This window comes from Gossypium arboreum, chromosome 10 (assembly GCF_025698485.1).
Source record: "Gossypium arboreum isolate Shixiya-1 chromosome 10, ASM2569848v2, whole genome shotgun sequence".
NCBI classification, from domain to species: domain Eukaryota; kingdom Viridiplantae; phylum Streptophyta; class Magnoliopsida; order Malvales; family Malvaceae; genus Gossypium; species Gossypium arboreum.
In genome coordinates this window covers 15,820,075-15,830,647 of record NC_069079.1, presented here as the reverse complement: position 1 = coordinate 15,830,647, position 10,573 = coordinate 15,820,075, and positions in this window count along the sequence as shown.

The window sequence follows — 10,573 nt, the reverse complement described above, 5'->3', positions numbered from 1 at the left end:
GAATTTAACTTATGTTATGAGTTAATATGTGATGTATTTATGATGCCTTATGTTTTGGTAGACATGATATGGTTATTTTAATGGGTTGATGAATAAGTATTTAGTAAATTGTTAATGATGTATTATGGTTTGAGAAATGGTAAGCTTTGGTATAATTTAAGATGATGTTTGGATGCCATTTTGGTTTAGTAAATGCTTGATGATTTGGGTTATGTCCAAAAATGGATATTAGTTAAAGTATCAATTTGATTTGGCATGTTTTTGGTTGTGGAATTGAGTAGTGAAAAGAATAATGTATAAATGGCATGAAATGTGTATGAAATAGCATGTTTTGATTGAGAATTAATGTATTGAAATGGTACTATTTTGGTTGCTAGGTGCCCATGAGGAAAGGGTGGCAAATTGGCTCTGCAAATAGCCTATTTTTGTCCATACGGGCATAGACACGAGCGTGTGTCTCAGCCATGTGCGACACACGGTCACGCTACACGGCTGTGTGTCCCCTGGTGTACCCTTCAAATTTAAGTTAGTATACCCTATAGGTTTGACACGATCTAGACACACGGCCGTGTCTACTGGCCGCATGTGGCACATGGGCTGGCACATGGGCGTGTGGCTGGCCGTGTGACCCAAGTCAGTAACCCCTCCGATTTTCCCATAGCCATTGCACACGGGCATGTCCTCGACCGTGTGGTGCAAGTCAGTATGTATGCCTTGTTTTCACACGGCCTATGACAGGGCGTGTCTGGTGGTTGTGTGAGGCACACGGCCTATTCACACGAGAGTGTGAACCCTGTATGCAAGAAAATTTTATAAGTTTCCCAAAGTTTACAAATGTTATCGGTTTAGTCCCGAACCTTGTTTAAGCATGTTTTAAGGTCTCGTAGAACCTTATAAGGGACAATATGATTATGTTAGATTGATATTTATGTGAAATTGAATCATGTATGAGAAATATATATTATATGTTATGCTTTGATTGGTAATGCCTCATAACCCTATTCCGGCAACGGATACGAGTTAGGGGTGTTACATAGTTGTTATTTAAAAGTATTTTATTAAGTGATTTTTGATGAATTTTTTTATTAGGGACTAAATTATTGAAATAGAGAAAATGCAAGGATTTGATGTGAAATTATTACAATTGTAGGTTGTTTTGTGTGCCATAAATATTTATCTAATATGAATTGGCATTAAAAATGGTTAATTTGCATGCTTTAGGCTTAGGGACTAAATTGAATAAAAGTAAAATATTAAGGTTAATTTTGTAAAATATAAAAATGACTAAATTGCATAAAATAATTTTTTTTACTATCTAAATTAATGAATTAAATGAAATTATTGATTTAGATCAAGATCGAGTAGAAAAATGAGGAGAATGGAAATTTACCAAATAGCCTCGTACTTTGACATTTCTGCGATTTGGCCAGGTAAGTTCGTACAGTTAAAATTTAACATTTATATACATAGGTGATTGATATTACATGATATAATATATATTCTATTGTTGGAAATGAATCATTATCTGAGTTATAATATTGAATCTGATGTTCTGTTTGAATTGAACACGGGATAGAGTACATTCGTGTTTTGGTGTGTTACGGGGGTTTGGAGTGGAGTTGGTATTGGAGGGAGATATCTTTATATTACCCAAGTAAATTGAGGTTCAGCATTTGTTGCGAACTCTCATTTTATACTTTCTGTTTGGCATGATTCAGGCGGATAAGCTCTTATGAGCTTATGTTGGCAATTTTCGAGTGGACTAGCTCTTATGAGCTTCTTTTCGCGTGTTTTGGGTGGACCAGCTCTTATGAGCTTCTATTTGGCATATTTCGATTGGATGCTCTTATGAGCTTCTGTTTGGCGTGTTTCAGTTGGATCAGCTCTTATAAAATTCTGTCTGGTGTGTTCGGTTTATCTGACGATGTACTCTTATCCGTAAGTCATTCTTCGAATGGAAAATCTTAGTAAGGTAATCTATTTAATGAATTTGAAAGATTTTTTATTTATTGAATGTTGATATGAACATAGATGAATTCATCTAATTGTAAATCTCGGTAAGCTAACTTGTTAGTGATTTTGATAAAATTCGCATATATTTAAGCTTGAATTGAATATTTCAATTCACCGGTTGAGATTGTAGATGACAAGAACACATATGATTAATTTTTGTGTTTATACTTTGTACTATGCAAATGAAAAGAGTAAAGAAAAAGAATAAAAAGTGATTTGCGAGTTGATGCATGAACATGTGTTGTGGATAATACTTAGGCTTGTGCCAAGCTTAAGATTGGATTATATCATGCTTAATCATAAAGGTATACATTGAAATGGTAAGTGATTTAATGGAAATATGCTTATGTTCATGAAAAGGTAGTATCAAAAGATGTAATTTCTTATGAAATTATTTATCATGTATTTGAACCCAAAAGAGTTGTGCATAATTGTACTAACTTGTGTACTGATGATGACGATTAGGCTTGTATCAAGCTTGTGTTTATGGTTGATGTTTATGTTTATGTCTTGTGTTATGCAAATGAAATGGGTGAGAAAAGGTAATGAAATGGTAAGTTCACAATTGAAATGTAATGTGATAAGATAAAAAGGATTGATGAGTTAAATGACTTACCTATATGTGAGAAATTTATTTATGCTAAAGGAAAATTTACCTATGTCATGAATAATCACAATAATTCGTGAATTGATAATGTAATTAAGCTTATGCTAAGTAAATGGAACAGAAAGTAAGTAAGTGGAATGATTCAGAATTTTAAGAAAAGATTGATGATTATGTAGTACAACTTATAAGATCTTATTACGTTATGAATAGAAAGTATATATGAGTTGATAGTTTTATAGTTTGATAAATCTTGTGGCATTGGTAAAGCTTTACATTTGTCGAATAAAGTTCATATATATGATGAAATGTTATGTTTAATATTCATATGAGCTTGCAAAGCATTCATTGCTTATGTATTACAGATTATCGGAAGCTCGATCAAGTTGGAATCTCGTTAGAGATCTATCACATTATCCAGTGATTATATTGGTAGATTTGATATCTTGATCAAGGTTATAATGGTATGTATAGGTGGACTTGTGCTTGATGAACTAGTTGTTATGTTTGGTTTGTAAATATGGTAATATGGTTGGTGTGCTTTTGGCATTTGATGTCTTGATGATTGGTGTTTTTATTGCCAAATTGATGCATGGGTTAAATGGCCAAAGTGGTTTGTGTTGGCATGGTTGAAATGTGGTCAATTAGGTTATGTGTTAGATATGGAATTTAGTTAAGGTTGTTTGGATGAAACATGATCATTTTGAGGCAAATGTAAGCATGAATGCTTGGTTGTGATTGAGGTGTCGAAATGACAAATTGGTTGAATGAACAAATGTAAGTATGAATGCTTGGTTGTGATTGAGGTGCCTAAATGGAATATTGGTTGAATAGATTTATAGTATATTGAAATGGACTTATTATGCATATTTTGGCATGTTTTGTTGCCTTGATCATAGGTTCATTTGGCATATGGGTACTTGTTGAAATTAGGTGAAAGAAAAGGCTTGGTCTTGGCCTATTTCTTGTCCACATGGCTTAAGACACAAGCGTGTGTCTCAGCTATGTAAGCCACACAACTGTGTGACCCCTGCAGTATAAATTCTTCTAAATTTTTCCTAAACTTTCTAAATGTTTCTGAACAGTTTCTATTGTATTTTTAAGGCCTTGAGGGCTTAATTAAGGGACATTATGAATTTATTTGATTGAAATTAGAATATATATCGCATTGATGTATGAATTGAATGGTTTATTGTTATGTGTGTTCAGTAATGCTCTGTAACCCTGTTTCAGTGACGGATATGGGTTAAGGGTGTTACACTATGAATTTCAAAAGTGAATAAATCCATAAACGAATTTAAGATCTATTCTTCTTGGGTCTAGTCTAATGCACTACCAATCCAATCAGTCACATCTATGTATCTATTTTCTGGGAGTCTTCTGCTTTGATGCCCAAGACAAGCATCTCCTTGAATGGACTTGATAGACGAAATATTAATCTTTCAATCAATTTTCTCATTTTAGATTAGACTAAGGACATATTTAGGTTCGTCTAACAATATAAGTTGTCTTTTTGTATTACGATCCGACCACATAATACTGCTTAGTATTAGTTCAACATTAGACAAGTAGTGAGTTAATATTTTCTTTTATTTTTCTTTACATGCAAAAACTATGCGAGGACATTATACAAACAGTATTAATGAAATTTATCAATAATTTTATTAACCAATCTGTTCAAAAAAATTACAAGTGTCCATAGATGGAAATACTACACTTAGGGCACCAGATCCAACAGTTTCTTATGATCATCTTGCTTATTGTGGAAGCATTTGTTTTGCTACAAAGTTTGTAAAAAAAATGTCTAAGTGGGAGAATGTTAGTGCAAATAGTTGTTGCACCGTTTATTATATTATCTTATTGTAACAAGACTAAACAACAACAACAAAAAGTTGTATTTGGATTTTATAGGTTGGTAGTCTTTTTTTTTTTTTGTAACATCCCCAAAATTGTTATGTTATAAAAATATTATTAAGTGAGAATCGTGGATAATGGATTCCTTGGAAAAGTAAAATAAGGAATATAGAGTATAAAAGAGAAGGTTGATGGATGCCAAAGGAAGTTGAATTAAGAAGAATGTCGTGATATATTAATTTAAGGCAAGGACTAAATCATAAAATGTGAAGTTCTAAGGTTCAAGCATAATTATTCGAAATTTGAGGGTTAAAATGTAAATATGGAAACTTTAAATGACCAAAAGTGAAAATAACCAAAAAGTTCTTATGACACAAAATTGGTAAGTAGGGACTAAATTGAATAAGTAGAGAAAGACGAAGGACTAAATCATAATTTTATCAAAAGCAAATAGTGATTCGAGGATGGAATGATAGAGAATTTTGAAGGGAAAAATGGACATTTCTTCATTTGGAAAATTATCAATTATTGAAGTGCAATAATTAAGGATGAAAAGTGTTGAGAAACAATTAGTTGGATTATTTTAATATTATTTTATTAATTAAATAATTAGATATTTGATGAGAAAAGTGTATTACATCATTTACCTTCCATTCGTATGCCACTTTCATCCATATATGAGGGGAACTTTCATTTTTACTCATTTAAGTCCTTTTCACCATAACCATCAAATCCAAGATAGAAACCATCAAATTTTTATTGTAATCCTTAGTGAAATCAAGAATACAACATCATAGCAAGGTGATTTTCAAGTGAAGAAGTTGAGTGTTCATGTTTGAAGAGATAAAAAAATAAAGTTAAGGTTTGAAATCAAGAGAACAAGGAATGACTACTGATTGGTTGCGCACGTGCGCATTAAAACAACTAATTTATGGAACAATTTTAAAGTCTGATTTTACTGCAAGCATACAGGTCAGTTGCAGTATTTATAATGTTACAATGAAATACCAAAGTATTTCAAGGATCGAACCCAAAGGAAGAGGCGATTGAGCAATAACTAGCATGCACAATAGAACTAAGTGGCTACTAATACGATTTTATATTACAGTGATTCATAAAAGATAAGTTGTAAGAAAATTAAATATTTTACTCTAGGAACTAAATTGCAAGAAATGTAAACTAAAGGGATTATCTAGCAATTGATTAATAGGGGTTGGTTGACTTCAATGTGGTTCACCAAATCTCGGACTAGGGATATAAATCGCGTAAATTAACAAGTGACCCTATTTATGTTCTGATCTTAATTTTACCTACTTAGGCGGATTAGGTCCAGGTTGTCTTCCGACCTTACCGGTTAATCCAAGACTCACGAACGAGTACGCAACAAGATTACCTTTCAGTCTAACTTTATCTTAATATTCCCTTAAGGGTGTCACTATCTAAGTTCTTAGTTCTATTCGCATTAGTCCCATTTGTTACGATTTAGTCCTTTGTCTAAAGATTTTAGTTTATCCACATCTCCATCAACCAACCTCATTAAAATTTAGCTACACATGCTCAAAGCCAAGAAAATAAACATAACAATAGAAAACAAAGCAGCCATGAAAGTAAAGCTTAAGAAAAATGTGAAAGTTGAGATTTTTATTCAAGAAAACTTAAATAACATGAAACCAAAAGCATTTACAAAAAAATCTAAAGCAGGAAACATAAAATGAACAAGTTTTAATAGATTTAAAGTAAAATAAACTGAAATACATTAAACTAAAGCTTAAAGAGTCTTGAAAATAAGGTACAATGACTACAAATGTAAATAAACCTTACCTATAGTGTTAACTAACTTAACTAACATAAAGAACATAACGAACAAGAAGTAAATGTAGAAAAATAAACTCTAATCTAAGGTAGAAGAAGAGAAAAATAAAAACCCTAGAAAAGTGTAGAGAAAAACTAAATAAAACTTATAGAAAACTAAGCTAAATGTGTGTCTCTCCTCCTCAACAATTTGTGGTTGTTTTGAAGGGTGTTCTGATGACTTTTCTATGCCAAAATTTCCCTTACACAGGCCTGTGTGATTGGTGGGTCTGGTAGACAAAGGTTGCCCTTTTTGTCCAAGTTTTTCCCTCTGAAAAAGGTGATATCGCGATACCCAAAAGAGGATATCGCGATAACTCAAGCAATATTAAACTTAGGGTCTTCCTTGAAAGGTGGATATTGCGATACCCAAGGAGGATGTCGCAATACCATTGAAAGGTCTCTTGGTCTTCTATACTGTCAGAGGTATCATGATTCCAAAGGTTGGATATAGAGATATCTTTTCCCTAGATGTCGTTCTCCTTGTTTTTGACCTCTAACACGTCCCTACATCACTCAAACACACGTTAGACCTCTCAATGGCACTATCGACCAATTTGGGTAAAAAATAGAAAAAATGAGAGATTTTTACTTATTACCCAAAAAATATAAGAATACAAAAATAAGGAAAAACTAAGCTAAAAACTCTATTTTGATCGAGAAAAGCTCCTTATGTGTGTTGGAAAAGCCTAAGTTGCCACATCGATTTACGGTAGATCAAATACCAAGGTTTTGTTATGCTTTCAAGTTTAATCTCGTTAGAAAAGTATAGAAATGATGCTAAAGTAAAGAATTCTCATCAAAATTTTTATTTCTTGACATGTTATTGAAGAGAGATAGATAAAGTAATTCAAGTGGTAAAGAAAAGAGAAAAAACAAATGATTAAAGGTTGAAAATGTAATAGCCTGGTTTTTAGCTAAATCGAAATTATGGTTTTGAAATCACAAATTCAAGGTCGTAAAATTATTTTAATATTATTTTTGATGGTTACAGCATGTGATTATATATGTGTGAAAGTTTCATGTGCTAATTTTATCATTTAAGTAGTTAATTTGAGAAAATGACTAAATCGCATAAAATGCAAAAGTTGCATTCCACTTGTTAAAAGTGCTTAATTGCCATGTCTTATTAAATGAAAGGTCCTTATGTTGTAATTAGACCATGGTTAGTGGAGATGGACATAAATGGAATTGAATTATATGAATTATATTGTTTTAAACAAAGGTTAAAATGGTAATAATAGAATTAATGTATAATTAAAATAAAGCAAACATGAAATTAGTCCATTATCATCTTCTTTGCACATAAATTAAAAGAGAAAGAAAGCAAATATGAAGCTTTAGGGTTCAACCATGTTGGTGATCAATTGAAGGTTCGTTTTTGTTTCGTCTTCGATGATTTCTATGTTTTTGTGATCGTTGCTTTGTGTTCTAGCTAGCCCGTACTTTAATTTTTGAAACTTTTGATGAATTCGTAAGTTTCCATTGATGAATGCTTGAGCTTTTAAATGATTGTTGATGAATTTTGAAAGCTTTATGATAGATATTAAAGTTTTGTTAAATGATTTTTGACAAAAATGTCAAGTAGGGATTAAATTGAGAAAAGTGTAAATTGAGGGGTTAAATTGTGAAATAAATAAAAAATATGGGCTTCTAGGGACCTATAGAGAATTCAGCTAAGCATGGGTCATATTGAATTTTGTGAATTTTGTGTATTTATGAAATAGGGACTAAATTTAATAAATGTGTAACTTTAGGGGCCAAAGTGAAAAAATTCCCAAATATGTGTTTGTGGATGAAATGGAATAAGTTGGAGATTAAAAAAGTTAATTTTGAATGTATATAGATTAAGAACAGAAGAAATCAGATTTAGATCGAGGCAAATCGAAAGTTATCGAATAGCCAATCCAGTCTGTTTATCCTGAATACGAGGTAAGTTCATATGCAAATAAATGTCTTTGAATTGAATTATATATGTTTCATTATAATTGAATTGCTACAAATGTTGAATGAGAAAATACGAGCAAGAATCGACAAAGTTGCGATATTCGGAAGTCCCGTACAAACCTTAGGAATAGTATAGGATACATGTAACACCCCACACCCGAGTCCTACACCAAGATGGATACGAGGGGTTACCACACTTAAACACGTTCATCCTAACTTTTTCGAATCATCAAGACTTGATAAATTTTAAAACTTTATATAAACTCCTTAACATTTTCCTACGAGACCTCAAATGTCCATTGGAAACCATTCGAGACTATAACACCTCAAACCCGGCCCAGACGTTATGGCCGGATCCGACGTGTCACATTGAAGTTTTTAAGAAAACCCATGCCTCTTTCAACGTCCTTCTTAGTGTTTTAAAAGATAGTCTTTGCTAAGTTAATAAAGTGAATGGAAGCATGCACCGGTAGGTATCCAAAGAGAATGTGAGCCTAGAAGGTCGCTAAGTACCAAGCTCTTGATTGGATCCAATCCTAGACATGCCCACAACCATTGCCACACTTTGGTGCTAGGTTAGGTTTTGAGAAAAACGAGTTGGAATTCATTTAAGTAGATATTTTTGATAAACCGATTAATTGTATCGTTGCGTTATTTTGAAAACAATTATCATTTTGGAAACGCGCCCTAGGTCTAACTCATATTGTTATCACAAAAATATAGGGTATAAGATAAAATAATCCCAGAAAAATAATTAAAATGGCCTTATTACAACCCAAAACCAAATAATAATATTAATAAGATAAAACTTATAAAGAAATAAATCGGCTACTTATTGCAATTAAAAGAAACAGAAACAGTAGTGTGGCCATCTCCGAGTCCCTCGCAGCTCCAAACCATCTAAGCTTAGGGATTACCTGATAGGAGACTGGAGTTAATCCATGCTCCGAGCACTCTTAGCCGACGCCCAACCCAAACGAGCACGCCATACAGCGAAAGGGATCAGGCAAGAAAGGTACCTTTACTCTCCTCATGGTTCCCTCTATTTAAAGCCAGCTTCGCAACCATTCTTATGTTAGCTTCCCGATGTGGGATCCCTCCAACATCAGAGTTTAAATTCAACACCAACTCTTATCGCCCCCTGTTAGCAAAATAAATACTCCTTGCTTGCCATGGGATTCGAACCCATGCCTCCCCTCAGATGCTCCACACGCTACTTGCCACTAAGCCATGAGGCTTTTTGTGTCATATTTTATCCCCAATTAATTATAAGGTCTAAAGGCCAAAGTCCAGGTTCCCTTAAAAAAAACCAAAATAAATTGCAAGAGCGAAGGCTTGAACTCAGGCTCCCATACAACTTTAATGACGCCACAACCACTAGACTACAAGCTTCCTTGTGTCATTTATTTAACACAATAATTTAAAAACCCTCATCCAAGCATCCAGGTTTTTTTTTCACTTAATACCAAAATTTTGCTAAAGCCCAAGTTTGAACCCAAGATTTCTCTAACACTTCTCAGGGCCATTAACCACCAAAGTAGACATTTAATTGTGTCATTTCATTGCACAATTAAATACCTATATACAACCTCCTTACGGACCCGCACTCAAGGCCCAATACTTCTAGGCCCAAATTCGGGGTGTTACAGGGACTGGTTTGGATCCTTAACCAACTTTAGAAAAATAACCCTTGAAACAGAGCACACTCCCGTGTGGATGGGCGACACACCCATGTGGTCATTAAGACATGGCCGTGTTAATGGCCCATGTAACACACACGGCCTAAGCATCAAGGGACACGCCCGTGTCCCATGCCTGTGTGAATTAAATTCTAAACTCGAACCTATAGGGGTTTTCACACGGCCTGACACATGCCCGTGTCCCTCAAACGGCCATGACACGCCCGTGTCCTAGCTCGTGTCCAAAAACCTTGACATTCTATTTTTGACGTCAGCATCCAATAAGGGGTACATGGCCAAAACACACACTCGTGGCCATAGGCCGTGTCCTCCACACGGCTGTGTCTCTGCCATGTGTTTCCTACCATGCATACTGACTTGAAACTTTTACGTGTAGGGGACACGCGGCCGGACAACACGCCCATAGGGCTGGCCGTGACACACGGCCTAGACACAAGCCCGTGTATCTACTCGTGTGGACAATATAAGGCTATTTACAAAGCCCTATGCCACCCTAAAACACAATTTAATACCAATCAACATATCAAAATCTAACTTAATATGATTTATCAACCAACAACCATAGGTAAGACCTATATACATTTCATAAATTCAACCAAGCCAA